Below are 16,198 nucleotides of genomic sequence, written 5' to 3'. Positions count from 1 at the left end.
GTTAGGGCAGATTAATAAAGAATGTGGCGTGCCTCGCTATAGGCTGAGGACAAGCAACTGGCAAAAATAAAGCACCACAGCTTTTTTACACATGTAGATCATATATGTCACGGAGCCAAGTCCCCATTTCAACAGCGTGTCAAAGGCGTCTCTGGACCGCATCCCGAGCTCTTTGCTTGTTTGTCTTTTGTAAAAAAGGACAACTACCCCGGCAGTGCCAAAGCACCCCAGGCTCTTTGATATGTGAAAGCCTAACAGTGGGACTGCTCCCTGCTCAGCTGGTACGCAGATGTGTGTGTGTGAGCGAGTGTGTAGGGGGAGCCCGCTGTCTGAACCGAACACAGATTAGTGACTCCTTTTTTTTATTCCTAATAAATAAACCCCAGTGCATGCTGGGGTATGTGCGAGGGGAAAATAACATGCCACTAGCCAATCAGAAGCAGGTGGTAGGGCTTGGTGGCTTCAGACCCTGCAGCTCTTATCATAAAACAACTGCACTTTTAACTTTAATTGTACTTGTGGATAGATTTTGAGGTTTGGGTTAGAAGTGTTTTATTACTTCGGACTGGAATCAAAGCAACAGAAATGTAATTATGTTAAAAGCAGGCAACAATTTTGTTGTAATGGACGGAGGCCAAGATTCAGGCTCAGCTCACTGATAAGGGTACTTCCACACAAAAAAAGGGGGAAACATTAGGTTTACTATATGGCATACATTTACTCAAGTACTGTACTTCACAACAATTCTGAGGTACACTATTTGAGTATTTTCAGTATGCCAATTTATAGTTGTACTCCACTACATTTACCTGGCACACAAAGTTACTACTTTTATTGCAGATTTTTTTTTTACATTTAAAACACAAGACAAGTTTATAACATATGTTTCAGTGTTTCTAGATTAAACAGCCCAACAGAATCTAGTTCAAATTAGTTCCATCTTGACATCTAATAGTTAAACGCTGTTCACATATTGAAGCATCAATAATGATAATCCAACAATATAATATCCAGTACTATAACACTGCATGAGGAGAACTTTTACTTTTCATACTCTAATTTTGCTGATAATACCTCTGTAATATTTCTTAAGTGAAATAGTGTACTTTTAATGGAGTATTTCTACACTGTGGTAGTGATACTTGTACTTAAAGCTATGGTTGGTAATCTTGAGAAGCTAGCGAGAGTATGCTAAATTAAAAAAATTATCCGACCGAAAACTCTTGCCAACTCTTTTTCAATGAAAGTAGCGAGCAGCACTTGCTCCAAAAGTCCCTGAATCTAGTGAGAAAGTCACCAAGTCGACAACACTGACAGTCTGTCGCTTCAGGCCTCCCCCAATGCCACTCCCCCCAAATTATCATTATGAATGTAAACAATGAACAAGGCTATTGTTAGTACTCACAGCTGTCGAGCTAGCAGCTTGTGGAAGACTGGTGACAAGCAAAGAGTGCACGGACACAGTGCACGCAGGCCGGCAGGTAGTCCGTCCAATCATTACATTCGGTCCAAATGAAATGATTGGACGGGCTTATTAAAGTCCTGCGTCAGCCACTGATATCAGATTTATTTCTTTTTTTTGTCAGAGCATTTGATTTATCGATTGCTGTCGGGATGTAATGAAATTTCAACAAATATAACAAAACAATTGAAGAAGATTACCAACCCTAGCTTTAAGTAAAGGATCTAAATACTTATTCTCTGCAGTTGTATGATTAAGGCAAAACTGAAATTTTAGCGGCAAACAAAATCTGTTTTATAACATTTTAGTATAAACCTTAATTTTTTTAAAACCAGTCATCAACACAACATTTTTAAAATTTTAATGTTTCTAAAAACAGACCAGAATAGAGTTCAAATTCCCATTTCAGGTGGACTTCACATTAAATTATTATTATTTTATTTTTTTTCCATTTACAGTAAAGAGTTTTAAATTCATCTGAACTTGTAGTTAATGGATATGATGCACAAATATTTCCAGATCGTGCAACAACTATTTGGTGTGCTTTTAGCATTTGAGTGTGTGCGTCCGTGTATGCAACATGTCTGTCGTCAGTTGGCGCACTAAATAACAGCTGCACGGCAGGTGACACTCCTGTTAGAGCGGTCAGAAACACACATGTACATAGACACGCAGTTACTTCCACTGCTGTACATTTGACTTCCTTTACACTCCATCTTTAAGACGGTGGCTGTTAATCTATAAGCTGTGTGTATAGTGAACTGTTGAAATAGGCCATAGGTAGATCTCTGTGTGATGTTCTGGGCTAATGGCCTCCAGTGGGCTTTTTTTCCTCTGAACGTAGTGGGGGAGATTATGATGAAAGGAGCAGAGAATGAGATGACACACCCTGTCTCCATAATTCGCTGCTTCATCATGAACAGAGGCATTAAGCGCCCCCCTTTTCTTCCTCTCCGGAGAATCGTACATGTCACACTGCACAGTGCCTCTATATGAGTCAGTCACCTCAGGTGTTTCGCACGCACATCAACGGCGGCATGGCGTGTCGTCAGATTACTTCATCCACGGCATCTCAGATCACAGAGGGAAAAAAATATGATTGATAAAGTGCCGAGCAATGATGCTTCACTTCGCCGTGGAGTTTCCCTCACTGCTAAAAAAAGTGGTACTGCGCCTTGAGGATGTTCCAACCGACAATTTCATTTTTGAAGATTTCAATGGAGAGTTTTAGCGTTTCTTTGTTTCAGAAGCTTTTCCACCCGGCCAGGAATCAAATTCTTGGGAAGAACTGATGCTATATGCTATATTTAGTCTCAATTTACACTAATGTAAAGTCTAAGAGCCATGCTAAAGGTGCAATCTGGCCCACAAGGCTCAAATTCACGCCCAAACAAACAGTATGTTGTTAGACTGGTGGTGAATTTATTTTATTCGTTTTTGGTAGTTAATCTGTCTTTATTTCATTTATATAAATGATTTAATTATATGTCTGCCCCTACCGATGACATACGGCTTAATGGGAATGACTTTTGCTCTGCTAACAAGCTCTGTGTCACATGTCTTGCAAAGTTGTTGTACCCTGCAGGTATAGAACAGAAAAGTTGTATCCGATAAATATGTATTTCTTCAATTTGATGTATTTTTGTACATGCACACTTTGTATATGTTCATTGCTTGTGCAAAATTCAACGTTCTCTCTGATATAAAAAAAAAGTTGTCCCTATTTCGACCTATCTCACATCTGACCCCAGTTTCACACACTGTAAATCGACAGACAATTAAAAAAAAAGCACCAGAAAAGCATGCAATCCAAATGCTGAACCACAAAAACATCAGACTGCCATTTTGGGGCCTTTCCCATAACCCTTAGCTCTTGGTAATTAGTCAGCAATTGGAGATAAAGCGTGTGATTGGGAGTGAAAACAACGTGGGGATCTGCAGACTGCGGTTTGGAATGGCAAATTCCTCGGGGAGACACAAGTCTGTCACAGAAGGAAACGCTTGATTTAAAGGCGTTGATTCAGTAAATTACGCGCTCTGAGAGGCAGGCAGCACAGGAGTTTTTAATTGCAAACATTAAATTACAGACTGAGAAATTGTGGCGTGTATACTGGTACAGTATGTATTTAGACAGACTTGCAGCTGTTGCTTTGGTCCTGATATGTGTCAGCGTCATCAAGACATCTACATGTTATTCATGATGTGTGTTATCCGAATGTGTAGGGTAGACAGTTTCTAAGTCTATTTCATTTGCAACAAAAAAAAACAAATGTTAATTTCAGCTAATATGTTTGTCTTTTGCATAAATCATTCAGGTAAATGTTACGTGAATTAACCAGCTTTTTAAAACCTGTAATTTCTTGAGAAATCTTCAGGTTGCTTAAAGGTACAGTGTGTTGCATTTAGTGGGATCTATTGGCAGAAATGGAATATAATATTAATAGGTATGTTTTCTTCAGTGTATAATCACCTAAAAATAAGAATCATTGTGTTGTTGTTACCTTAGAATGAGTTGTTTATATCTACATACAGAGCGGGTCCTCTTCATAGAAAGGTCAAGTCCCTCTCCTTTCGGTGGACGCCATGGGACTTTATTTCCGAAAAAAATATGTACGGTAGTCAATGATGAGAGACATTATTTATATATTTTTTTGAAGGGGCTGGACTTTGTTTCTCTTTGGAGCCGTCTGCCATGTTTCTACAGTAGCCCAAAACAAACAAACCAAACACTGGCTCTAGATAGGGCCATTTGTGTTTTCACATTTGCTCCTATACGTTTGGCAGACCGGAGAAGCTTCAGTTGGTTGCAATCTGGAACCTCACCGCTATAGATCCTACACACTGCACCTTTAAGATATCATAATACTTTAAATTAAAATGTACAATATCTTTGTGTTTATGTGTATCACCTGCTTTATCTTTTGCTGGTCGCACCCTTTGTTGATGTGTTTTACATGTTACTGATCCTATTTTTAAGGAAAGTTTCTTTTTTCCCAGGAATAATAAAGATCATTTCCACATTTGGCAGCTGTAATATTGTTAAATTATCACGCTAAACCATTTCGGTTTACTCCGTATCTGGCACCTATTAGCTAGTGGTAACTCATTTGTATTGTACTGTTAGCATGTGGCATATAAGTGACTCACTTGTCCTTTCACCGCGCTGAATTTTCTCTCACATATGTACAAGTTGTGATATCCGCTCCACCAAAATGTCTACATGGTGTTTTTTGGTTTTTCAGTGTGGTTGTACTAATCTCCCAGTGGCACCGAACAGATTTGTGTGTCTATATCGGGGCTCGGCGACGGTTACCGCTCAAATATGTTGATCGCTTTTGTGGAAAGATGTGTGTGAACTTTGTGTGTGTGGGTGTAAAAAACCTGCCTGTAGCATATGTGTGTGTGTGTGTGTGTATATTGTGCACATGCAACACGGGTGCGAATGACTTGGTCTTGATTGTACGCGTCTGGACGAGTGTGCGTGTGACAAGCGTGTTGTGTGGGGGGGGGGGAGAGCTGTGTAATGTCAACAAACAGCAGCAACAACAACAACAACAACAGTTACGCTGGCTGCCACTGAGCCTCAGCTATGTCGTAATTAGAAGTGGATGAAAATGTGGGACAACAGTGCCTTTAACCATAACCAAACATTTCTCCCGGGCGGAGGATTACAGACAGAAACTGAACGCGGTCTGCTCTCCCCCTCTGCGTGCCACATGTCACCGCTCCTCTCTGGCCACTGATCCCGGTCCTCTCCTCTGCCACCGGCCATTCGGGTCTGCACCCCAGATGTGTGATCTGGTCACCTTCAACCACTCCAGTGACTCACCCTTTTGTGTATACATGCACGCAAGTGTGTGTGCTGCAAATGCTATTATCCTCCAGTCTGTGCTGCCTCCCACTGGTTGGGCATGATACTGACAGTGACACTTCAAACTACTACTTGAAAAACAAATAAATGCAAGTAATTCATTTTGCATTTTGTGCCGACCTGCTCGGAGTTAACGGCATCAACACAATTGAACTGCAATAAATCACTTTTGCATACTTCACATACTCAACCAGCTGGAACTCCAAGAAGAAGTTAAATAAATGCTAACGAGGAGGTGCAAATCCAATGTTGCCTCACATCTGTGTTTTCCGCTGTCGAAAAGTGAATGATTTTTTTTTTTTTTTCACTGAAGCTCGGTTTAAAACAAGACCACCGCATGCGTGAATGACTTTCAGGCTCTTGAGCTCTCTACCACCATGTCCTGGCATGGGGAGCACATCTGAGAAAACTTGTAAACAGTCAACCATAATCATATGTACCCTGAACGGAGACATGATTAATCTAATCCCTGCCTGTCTGAAAACGCCAGAAAACGTCTCTCTTCTGGAAAGCAATCAAGATGGGCTCGCCCCGTGGATATACATTGATATGGCTGTGAAAAGATAGAGGCAAAAAAGAGTTTTATCCAATTTGCTAAGTTGATCAGGTTACAGTGGAAGGCACCCTGCGTTTAACCCAGTGTAGTGGGGATTATTGAGACCTGTTAACTGTTCTCTGTTTCCCATGCACATCTCAGGTTGACCTTTAGTGCATCCTCTTGAAGATAGATATTGAGTTTAATTGGCTGCAATAAAGCAACACAAAGCCTGCTTTGTTTTCCAAACACTCAGTCCAAATAAGAGAGAGTTTGCTGCCAGCATCCTCAGCCCAGCATGGGACTGGATCTCAGCAGGGAAGTAGTTCAACTTTGGGCCTGACCTTCCACATTCCTGTTCCCCGTGTTCGCCCTCCTCAGCCTCCTCTGGGGTTCAGTCAGGTGGGAGCGAGTCCCTCGCTACAGCAGCAGCAGCGAGCGAGAGGGGGGGGGGGTTTGAATGCGGACAGAACGGTTTGCTCAGCAGCCTGTTGCTTCGGTTTGTTTGGAGCTGCGGTCCTCGCTGGAATATGTAACCAAATTCCTTTCCCTGTCCCACAATCGGAGTTTGCTGCCAGCTTCCTTGGCAATGAGGCCCTGAATTAGGGCCAGTCCTCCTGCTCATCCCACAAAGCCTTTCATGTTCCCAAACCGCAGCCTGAGCGAGGCGCCTCGGTTTCAACAGCAGCAGACCAGCATATGTTTGCCTAATTCCTGAGACATGATGACAGTGGTCTCCCAGCCACGAAAAGACAGCTTCAGTTTTTTTTCTCTCTTCATCCTGCACTTTAATTATTATTTTCTGTTGTTGATGACTTCCAATAGTTACACACCACATGTTTTCTCATTACACATGTTTTTATTCTCTCTCTTTTTTTATGGCCAACCCCCCAACCCACACTCCTTCCTCCCCCCTCCTCCTCCTCCTCCTCCACCTCGGTCACCCGTCTCTTCCCCACAATGCTTTGCTAGCGCATGACCCTGCAACTGGAAAAAACCAAAGAGCAGCGGGGGAGGCTTTTTCATTGCCCAGCAGGAGATGGAATTATGGTTGGTTATTACCCACAACTGCTAGGTGTAAGAAAGGATCACAGAGCTGAGAGGTGGACGCAGTCTTCCTGCCGCAGGTCACAGCAGATTTACCCAGAACCAGGCCTGATCTCGTAAAGACAGGGCGTCGGAGAGCAACACCCAGCGCTGCGCCCAGCGATGCCCTCTTGAACTCGCGTTCACACGTACTGGCGCCTACTATCAGAGCCTCTGTTTTTTTGCTGTCTGGAGAGTTTCACTGATTTAATATTTTGTTATGAAATGTAGAGCACTTTAATAATCACAGAATGCAATCAGGAATATGAATTCTCACCACAGCGGCTGGAAGCGGCAGCCAGTTGGAACAGGTAGCTGTTCATTGAATCTCTCCGCTGAATGAATTGGAATCAAACTTGCAACCTTGTAAGTGTTTGCGCCCAGTCTCGAGGCGTGATTGTCATAAAAACAAGAGCAACACCCAGCGACATTGCCACGATCCCTTCTTGACCTTCTCTTCACATTTAACTGGCGCCTGCAGAAGCGCACGGCGTTAGAGATTTTGTCTTTGGTGTCAGAGGAGGCTTTATTGATGGCGAGACGCTCATAAAACCCACGAGAAGCTTAATGCCCACACAATCTGCAGTGTAATCTCCAACCTCCGAGTTATTAAGCACAGAGTCTATTTGCCGGAGAGGTGAAACACAGGGCCACAAATCTGTTACAGAGCCAGAGGAGAGCTCCGCACAGCCAAGAGAAATAAGCACTAGAATTGCACTGAAAATAATCAGAATTTAGTGGCGCATAATGGTTCGCTTTGAAGGGGAAGGTATTCATATTCTCTGCTCTTTATTCCACTTATCAGTAGCCCCGCTCTCTCCCCCCTCGGGCCAGTCTTTTGGGAGCTAAGACTCCTTGGCGCACATCAACCGCCTGTGGCTGTCATTGCATGTGTTTAGTTTCACCGCTGGTTTCCTACGGCTTACTGTGGCCCTGCTATCCTCTCAGATGGCGTGTGACACACACTTATCCCGGGCAAATCTGCGCGTCCCCTCCTGCCAAGTCAAACACAACTCTCTGTATATTGCTGACGTCTAACTCAATATCTTTGGACTTTTAAAGACGGGTGCTCTTTTTTTCTGCCTTTTTCATGTACAAATCTGACCATAGTTTCAAATACTCAATCATTAAATTCTCAGCGCTGCTTGCTGAAACATCCAGAGTTTATTTTATTCCTGCATGTACAGACAGCCGCAATACATTTTTAGCAGCCGCGGCAGGAGCCGTGTGTATTTTAACGCGCTGGCCATATGTGGCACCCTGACCTCTTTCATAAACAGAACAGTCTGCAGTGCACCATGGGTCTGCTTCGCCAGTTTGGGAGAGGAAGAGAAAGGGGGTGGTATAGAGGGGCGCGTTGGGAGGGGTTCTGTCGGGGTAGTTTTGAATGGAAGTCATGTTGGAGCCGTTCCTCTTTGAGGGAAGATGGGCAGCACTTGAAACTCCGCATTTAACTGAGGTCCAGCTCATTCTTGTATTAGTTAAGCCAAATGCTTCATCCGTCTGTTTACCAGAAGGTTGACAGAATTAACTTGAAAGGGATCCCCTGTTCTTAAACTGTCAGGCAACATCCAATCCTTCAGGCAAGTCCAAATATACTGGACTATTTCAAATCCAAATCCTTTGTGCTTTGTAGTACAGTCTTGGATGCAGAACAGTGGCAAGGTAGAACAATTAGCTCTCCATGAATAAACAGCTCTTTCTCTCTAAAACAGATGATCAGTCTCTGTGTTATGGGGTCTTTGATTGATGTGGGTGGCCAGAGTTGAGGGCTAGTTACTCTAAAGCGAGCCCTCGGGCCCTGGAGCCCTATCATTGCAAAGGCCCCCCTGTGGCGCTCTACCTGCCGGTATCAGGTGTTGTGGGAGCTTTCGCGTGGGGTGGGGTGGGGCGAGGGCGGGGTGTAATTACACATGCATGTGAGGGAAAGGCCTCTGAGGGTAATGAGGTTTGGAGGATGCGGCCATCTCGGCGGGTGGTCCCTCCCTCCAGTCCTGACACCGATCCCCCTGCCTCTCTGTCTGCGGCCGCTCACGCGAGTCGGCCCCGGTCCCCTCCTCTCCCCACGCTTGGACAATCGGATGGGCTCCAGTGGGGGCCTGGAAGTGGCGCCCACCCCGGTTGCTCCAGCCAAGCGGGCTCCCAGAGCTGCTTCCAGGCATTTCATCACATTACATCAGATCAAAAGCAATAAGCTAATTACAAACGACTGTGGGCACGCAAGCAGTAAATACAGAATCAACATAATTGATTTAATCCTCTCAATGCTGAGTGAAAAACTTATCAATGCCGGGGCCAAAATTACAGCCCTGTTTTCCAGGGCAACAGCGACAATTGGATGAATTAAAAGATCACATGGAGTTCATTCAACCAGAGTAAACTCTAGTGACGCCACCGCGATTCATACAGAAACGCTGGGCTAAATGGGAAGGGAGAGACGTGTAATTTTAGGCCTCGGCGTTGCGCCTAGGACACATTTAGACTCCCTTGTTTTGTTTGTTCATCTGTTTTCTTTTTGCCGCGGAGACGGTTTTGTGAGTTTCCTCCATCATTCATCGAGGCTGCAGCGAGGTGAGGGGGAGAAAGAGGATGTTTTATGCATGCCTCAATATGCATCTTAAAAGCAAAAGCATTAGGAATGATAGTGGAAATGCAAAGGGTTTTCATCGACGTTTACTTATTCATGACGCTCCGAGAAAAGCAACGTATTTTAGAGCAAATCCATGTTATCATTGGAGAAGCTCCCCCACAGAAGAAGTCATTTTCCACCTGAGGACATGCGCTTTAATGACAGTTTGAGGTGGTGCCGCTGGAACAGAGATACAGACTCCATGTTCACAACACTTGCAATATCAAAGCAGAGAGGAGGAGGAGGGGAGTTCTCCATATACAACTTGTGCTGTATGATAAGGTTACGATTCCTCTCTATCTTATCCTCTTTTTAATCATCATTCTGGGATGAACATACAAAACTGATTTTTTGAGGGGGGGGAATTTTCCACTTTACTAGCCATGCGTTGCTCTTCTACTTTCCTCTATTTGTCCTGCAGGACTGCTCTGGCTTAAACACACATTCTTCACTCTTCTTAAAGGTGCTACTGTAAATGCGAGATTGGGAGCATTTCTATTGCTTCTGCACGGCTCTCAACATGGCGACGGCTGAGCCGGCGGCTCACAGTTAACAGTGCTAACAGCGTTAACAGTGAAAACAAAGGCAACACTGCTGACAGAGATAACCTGGGGGGAAAGCGGAGGGTGAGTGCTACGCTTCTGTGATGCCATTGGTCGGGACGTAGTTATCAGCTGTAACCGTCGTATGAAAGCAGTGCACTAACTAACATGCACTAACATGCACTACAAGGCACGCGCGGCCAGCCCGGCTACATCAATAAACAACCCGGTCTCATCGTGTGTCATGTACACCACGCAACTGTCACCCGTTAGGTTTAGGCTAGAAAACGACTAACTTAGGTTCGGGCAACAAAACCACTTAATTAGGTTAAGGAAAAACATCATGGTTTGGCTTAATATAAGTAAGTAAACTAATTAAAATATGTAAGGAAACAACGTAACACAACTACGGAAACACGTCACAAACGTCACTAAAAAACATTTGACAATCGTCACATGACAAAAGAAACATAACTTACAAAACAAAACATCGGCCTCGAACACCAGTCGCCTTTTAGTTAAGTACGGAAATTAAGAAAGGCGTACTAATCGCACACTAAACCGCATTATCGTGACATTCATGCACCTTTTCGTGCAAACGGGCTGCATTAAAGCACAGAGAAGCTCGGATTACAACACACTCAGAGGGAGTGAGACTTCATTCTCTGCTCAGGTAGACATTACTCTTCTGTATCTTTACATAGCAAATAGTTGATTGCGGCTATAATAATGCTCTGGATATCATATAGAGCACCTTTAATGCACTTCTTTTTAAAGATAAACTAAAGAGTATGAGTATTATGATTAAAGATCCAGATTTCTTTGACAAATACAATTGTAAATTCAGTGCTTTACAATCTCTATTGATTATTGCAGTAGGCTACTGCACACATTGTGTGTATGGCGTACAGTGAACATGTGAGTGCTAGAGTGTGTGTGTGTGTGTGTGTGTCTGTGTGTGTGTGAGAGAGGGAGAGCAATAATGTGTGTCAAATTGGCTTGCCCCCTTCCCTGTCTTTTGGCTCCTGCTCTGCGGTGGCAGCCCTCTCTCTGACCTCTCATATGTCACACAGCGCTCTTATCCAGCATTGTTTTCCTGGAAGATGTCGACCGTGGCCTGATCGTGAACTATGAGCCCTCAACCTCACCACCAATACGCTGGGAGTTTGTAGTACAAGTAAGCCATCTAATGGACAACAATGGAAACAATTTCTAGTGTCAAGCTTACTTTACTATCTATCTATCTGTCTATCTATATCTATCTATCTATATATCTATCTACTGTATCTACAGTGTATATCTAGGGTTTATGGAGTTTATAGGGTTTATAGGGTTTATAAAGATTAGTGCTCTGGAGTGGAGTAATTGCAGCGAATGAATGTCCAAACAGCAACCAGTGTCCTCTGTGTTGCTGTCTGGGGCTCGTTATTTTCTTATTTATCCTGCATAAATAACCTCAAATTATCCATAAAAACATAATGTCTTAGAATTCTTCCCACTTCATCTGGCTCTGATTAATGTTTTTACAGCATGGAATTAAATGTGCTGGAGACACGACCCGTGCATGTATGGGCCCCAGAGGAGGAGGAGAGCTGTGACTCCTTGAGAGAAGGAAAAAAAATTCTCTTTGTTTTCTGTAAAGGGACACGTCGTTCTTAACTGCTTCCATGTGGCCTCCGTCAGCGTGGATCTGAGGAGTGAGGTGGCAACAGATAATAACGCAAATAAAACGCATGGCAGTTTAAAGCGAGTATACCAGCTGTGCTGTTTGAAACGGCTCGTCGTCACTCAGCCGGTTGCGTGGGCGTGTGATTGCCGGAATGGGACAAGAGCGGAGTGTGATAAACTTACAGTCTCACTTATGGAAATGTTTGCATGAGCTCTTGACGGATGAGCGGCGCTTGTGTTTGCTAAAAGAGTTCCCTATCTGTGCCTACCAAGACCACAGTAGCAGGTGTCTAATGTGACCAGTTTGGTTATTCAACACATGAGTCCATTATGACCGCTGAGCCGTGAGAAGAATGGGGGGGAGGAGGTGGGCTGCTCCTTTAAATGGAATCTTTAATTTCACAGGCCTCTTGATATCCCGCCGCAGTTGCGATTGTGTAACAGAAAAGAGGAATCAAGGCTTTTGAAAGCACATTAAACAGAAAGCAATTAACCAACACACAGTAGTTAATTTTTGTATTAATACTTCAACAGCTGGTGCAGATTGCTTCCTCATTTTTATCTCCGCTCCAGCTGTTCCTCCACCGACAAGAACATTAAAGAGGATTTGTCCGTAATAAAGTGGCTCCATATATAGATACCTCGCTGAGAAACGGGAACCCGTGGGGAACGTGGATTTACATATAGAAAAAAGTTGGGGGAAACTGACATCTTTTCAATAGCACCGCTGGTCTTCCTTTCAGCGAGCACCTCCGATGGGAACTGTTTCAAAGCGCCCTTTTCTTGTCTGCCGAGTGTTGGCGTTGGTGTACATTTCAAAGTCCTTTATTGACATCCTCTACAGATGTGCTGCTTGGAGGAACATTTGTTATATTGTGAATTGGGCACTAAAGGCAAGGCCCAGGAACATTTGATTAATGCTCATACATATGGTGTGCTAGTCTGAGTATTTCCGTTCTATTCTAAAAAAGCCAGAAGGCAAGGGGGATAAAAATAATAAAATAAATCCAAATTAAATGACTTTTTTTTATACGTTTCTCTGGGCAACAGCTTTCCATATTTGAAGGATAATGTGGCTTCTATTTCTGTATCCGAAAAACCAAATGTATTATGTTTTTGGATCAGCCGGGGCGACGAGGGCCTGCCCATGGGGTCTTAGCAGACTGTCAAAACAAACATACCAGGAACAAGTTGAGACAGGCTGCCACTAGTGCCACATCCATCCTGTCTTAAACCAGCGTAAACCACAAGACATGTACTTATGCACCCAAGCAGTCGCCACACCATGCCACATGCCTGCCTGATTAAGTGAGTGCTGGGTACGGCTGAGCGACAAGCCTCGGGCTGGGGATGAACTCCTCTGCTCTGCTCTCCTTGTCCCGTTCATTCTGCTCTCTCAGATGTCAGGTCCTTGGAATAAAGAGGTAAAGTGGTGCTGATTGTCAAGTGGTTTGATCGTGGACAGGAGAGACTATGAGAAAGGGCTCATTTGACGGGGGAAATTCTCTTTTACAGCATTACGTCATGACAAGAACAGAACTGTTATAATAGAGAGATTTGGAGGATTTATGTGGCGCTCTGTAATTGAACATAATTGAGAAAGTGCTTGACACTTGATATGGATTTATAGTGCCACTCATGGAGAAATGTTTTTCTGTTGGCTGGTTTTCAAACGCTAGTCTCAAGTGAGATTTTGGTGATTTGTGTATAAAGATTCACAACACTGATCATAACAATATTGCTTGGGCAACTGTGTCTTTGTTGGATCATTTAATCCCCTTTACAGAAAAATGGTTTAAAAAGGGGAAACTTTTTTGCAATCTCAACACACGAACCATATTTGCTTTGTTGCTTAGATACGTTAAGTGTTAATAAGAGCGACGCACGGGAGAGAAAAAAAAGTGCACTGTTGCCACTTTTTGCAGCGCAGAATTAGTGGCAAACATTATGAGAGTGCAAGCCATTAAAGTAAGGAATAAGTCTTAATTCATAGCTCGGGCCTGTTTGTCATTTGGCTTGGCTACTGCTTTGTTGCATAAGCATGTGTGGAATAATTACGGACACAGCGAGATGGGATTTATAATGGGGTTGAGGATGATGAGGACCGTGCAGGAGGAGGAGGAGGAGAAGGAGGAGGGGACCGCGGCCCTCTGCGGCAGCGCCTCCAGATGTGCAACCCTGTGTGGTTCCACTTTAAACGTAGTGGGAGAGGAACACGGGCCTGTGAAGTTGATGCGCCAAGTCCAGCGTTGCTCGCATGTGTGTGTGTGTGTGTGTGTGTGTGATGGTACGACCTTCCTGATCAAATATTTCAACTTGCGTGTCATATGTGTTTCGTGTTGGCTGGACTTTTTCTTCTTGTGGCTGATAGTTTTACAGCAACAGCCAGAGAAAGATAGGCTGTCTGTACAGCATGTGTTAATATACAAAGATTTATTAGTGACAGGTTACCTGGTTTCACCCTTCTAGCCTTCACACGCAATTAAAACACATTCTTCTCACTCACAGACACGCACACACACATTTTCCCATGTTCCCCCAACTCTCACCTCGATGTTTAAATGTCATTGCTAAGTGCCTCTTGCCTCAGATCATCTGCTCAGCTGTTGTTCTGGTTACTTAAACATCTTTCATGGTGCAGCTGAGCGCCGCAAGGGCCGCTCCGAGTGGCATTGCATGTGCTATCCCTGTAGGGGCCTCAAACGGGGCTCCGGGGAACCAGGTGTTACTTCCTCCAGCTCTTTCTCTTCTTCTCCAGGACGATGGAGGCTACACTACTGGCCGGAGGGATGGAAGGAATTAAGGGCCAGCTACAACCTCCTCCACATCAACTCTTTTGCCCAGCTGCTCGACACAAGAGCACGGCATGAAACGGGAAATCGGAAGTCACATCAAAAGCATAGCAGAACATTTATTAGCTCATGTCCTTTGTCAAAAAGGAGCCACATACTGGTAGTGCAGCCTGGTGTCCTAAAAATAACGTTCCCATACAACGAAAATGCATTGTCAATAAAGTTTCAAGGGAAACATATCTTCTGCCAGATTACGTTTGTTTTTGACGTATCACAAATCAGGCTGCTCTCATACACCGTTCAAAACTATACCTACGAAAAGTGATGCACTGTAATTTGTATCCCACGAAATCAATTTGTATGTAATCCACATAATAGTGAACCAGGAAGTATAAAGAGCGACAAACTCCACATAGGGAAGTAGTCAGGGTGGGTAAAAAAAAACTGTACTTTCACCTGAGACTGGTGTTCGTACTCCGTGTGAAACCAGAAGTCAACAATGAATTATTCACATAACTTCCGTACTTAAGTTACGCCACTTCCGGTGTTATTTTAACCCAAACTACAATCTTCTCCTAAACCTAACTACGTTTTGTTGCCTAAACATAACCAAGTCAATCTTTTCCTAAACCTAACCAAGTTGTTTCCTGTGAAGATTGAAGTCCATTTTGATGGAAGACTGGTGCGGAAATTGATACGTGCGTCATTTGCTGCTAGATATTTGTAGGAAAAAGCATGAAAAATGAGTAGTAACTTTTCGTAAGATATCATATGAACCATTGTATGAGAATACAAGGCACAAATACGCTTCTTATCATAGTCCATAGAAGTCCATTGATGAATGGGTCAAACACAGGATTTTCACCCAGGAGACATACGTTGTTTCAATTTACAACGTTAACCACGTGTTTAAAACTGCAACTGAAATCCGGGAGATAATATGTTTCGAGGGAAAGGTATTTTGAGAATGCAGTTTTGTATGGGAACATCATTTGTAGGAGACAGGGCTGCATAGTCAGTTTCCACTGAAGCAGTCTGGCTGGGAGCATAAAAGCCCTGTTTGGATCAAGGTTGCTGTTCCTTGTTAGGAGGGGCGACAAAATTATATTGTGGCTAAAGCTGGCACTCCTCCAAAAGTGCCACCTTTTGGTTGTTTTATTTTTGGTACATTTTAAATAATTTTATTGGGTTTCTTATACCAGCTGCTGTTCTCACATGTTAGCTCGGCTGTTGGTAATAATAGAAATTCATTTAGCGTGTTGTCTGCCTCTGGGAAATGTCTTTGACACTGGTTACAAAGCCGGCGACTGCACACAAACACCCGAGCATGTTGGCTATTGACGGTACCGTGACTGTATATTTCTGTGACTGGCTCTGAAAAGCATGCCGGATAAATCCAATGTCAGTGTGGGTGCTGTCGCCACTGTTTCAGCCACCCACACAGCTGTGGACAGCTGTTAGGACATGGCGGCCCTCTGCCTCTAACTCTAGGCCTTACACCGACTTTTTTCCATAACTCCCAAGTGTTGTATTAAGGCTTTATTGCCCTATATACACATATATGTGAGCATAGGCTTTACATGCCAAAACAATCTGCCCTCTTTGTACTCTGT

At 43.7% G+C, this 16,198-nt stretch overlaps 1 protein-coding gene across 1 annotated transcript in view; it reads right to left on the bottom strand.

Moving 5' to 3' along the window:
- fto (FTO alpha-ketoglutarate dependent dioxygenase) overlaps window positions 1-14,547 on the bottom strand; it is a 170,338-nt gene extending 155,791 nt beyond the window's left edge. Inside the window, exon 1 of the transcript XR_005203673.1 lies at window positions 14,343-14,547. The gene's annotated coding sequence lies outside the window, so the exon portion shown is untranslated. The remainder of the gene's footprint in view (window positions 1-14,342) is intronic.
- Between the last annotated feature and the right edge of the window lie 1,651 nt (window positions 14,548-16,198).

Source organism: Sebastes umbrosus, chromosome 2 (genome assembly GCF_015220745.1).
Source record: "Sebastes umbrosus isolate fSebUmb1 chromosome 2, fSebUmb1.pri, whole genome shotgun sequence".
NCBI classification, from domain to species: domain Eukaryota; kingdom Metazoa; phylum Chordata; class Actinopteri; order Perciformes; family Sebastidae; genus Sebastes; species Sebastes umbrosus.
The sequence above is the reverse complement of the archived record's forward strand: the minus strand, read 5'-3'. Positions and strand labels throughout refer to the sequence as shown.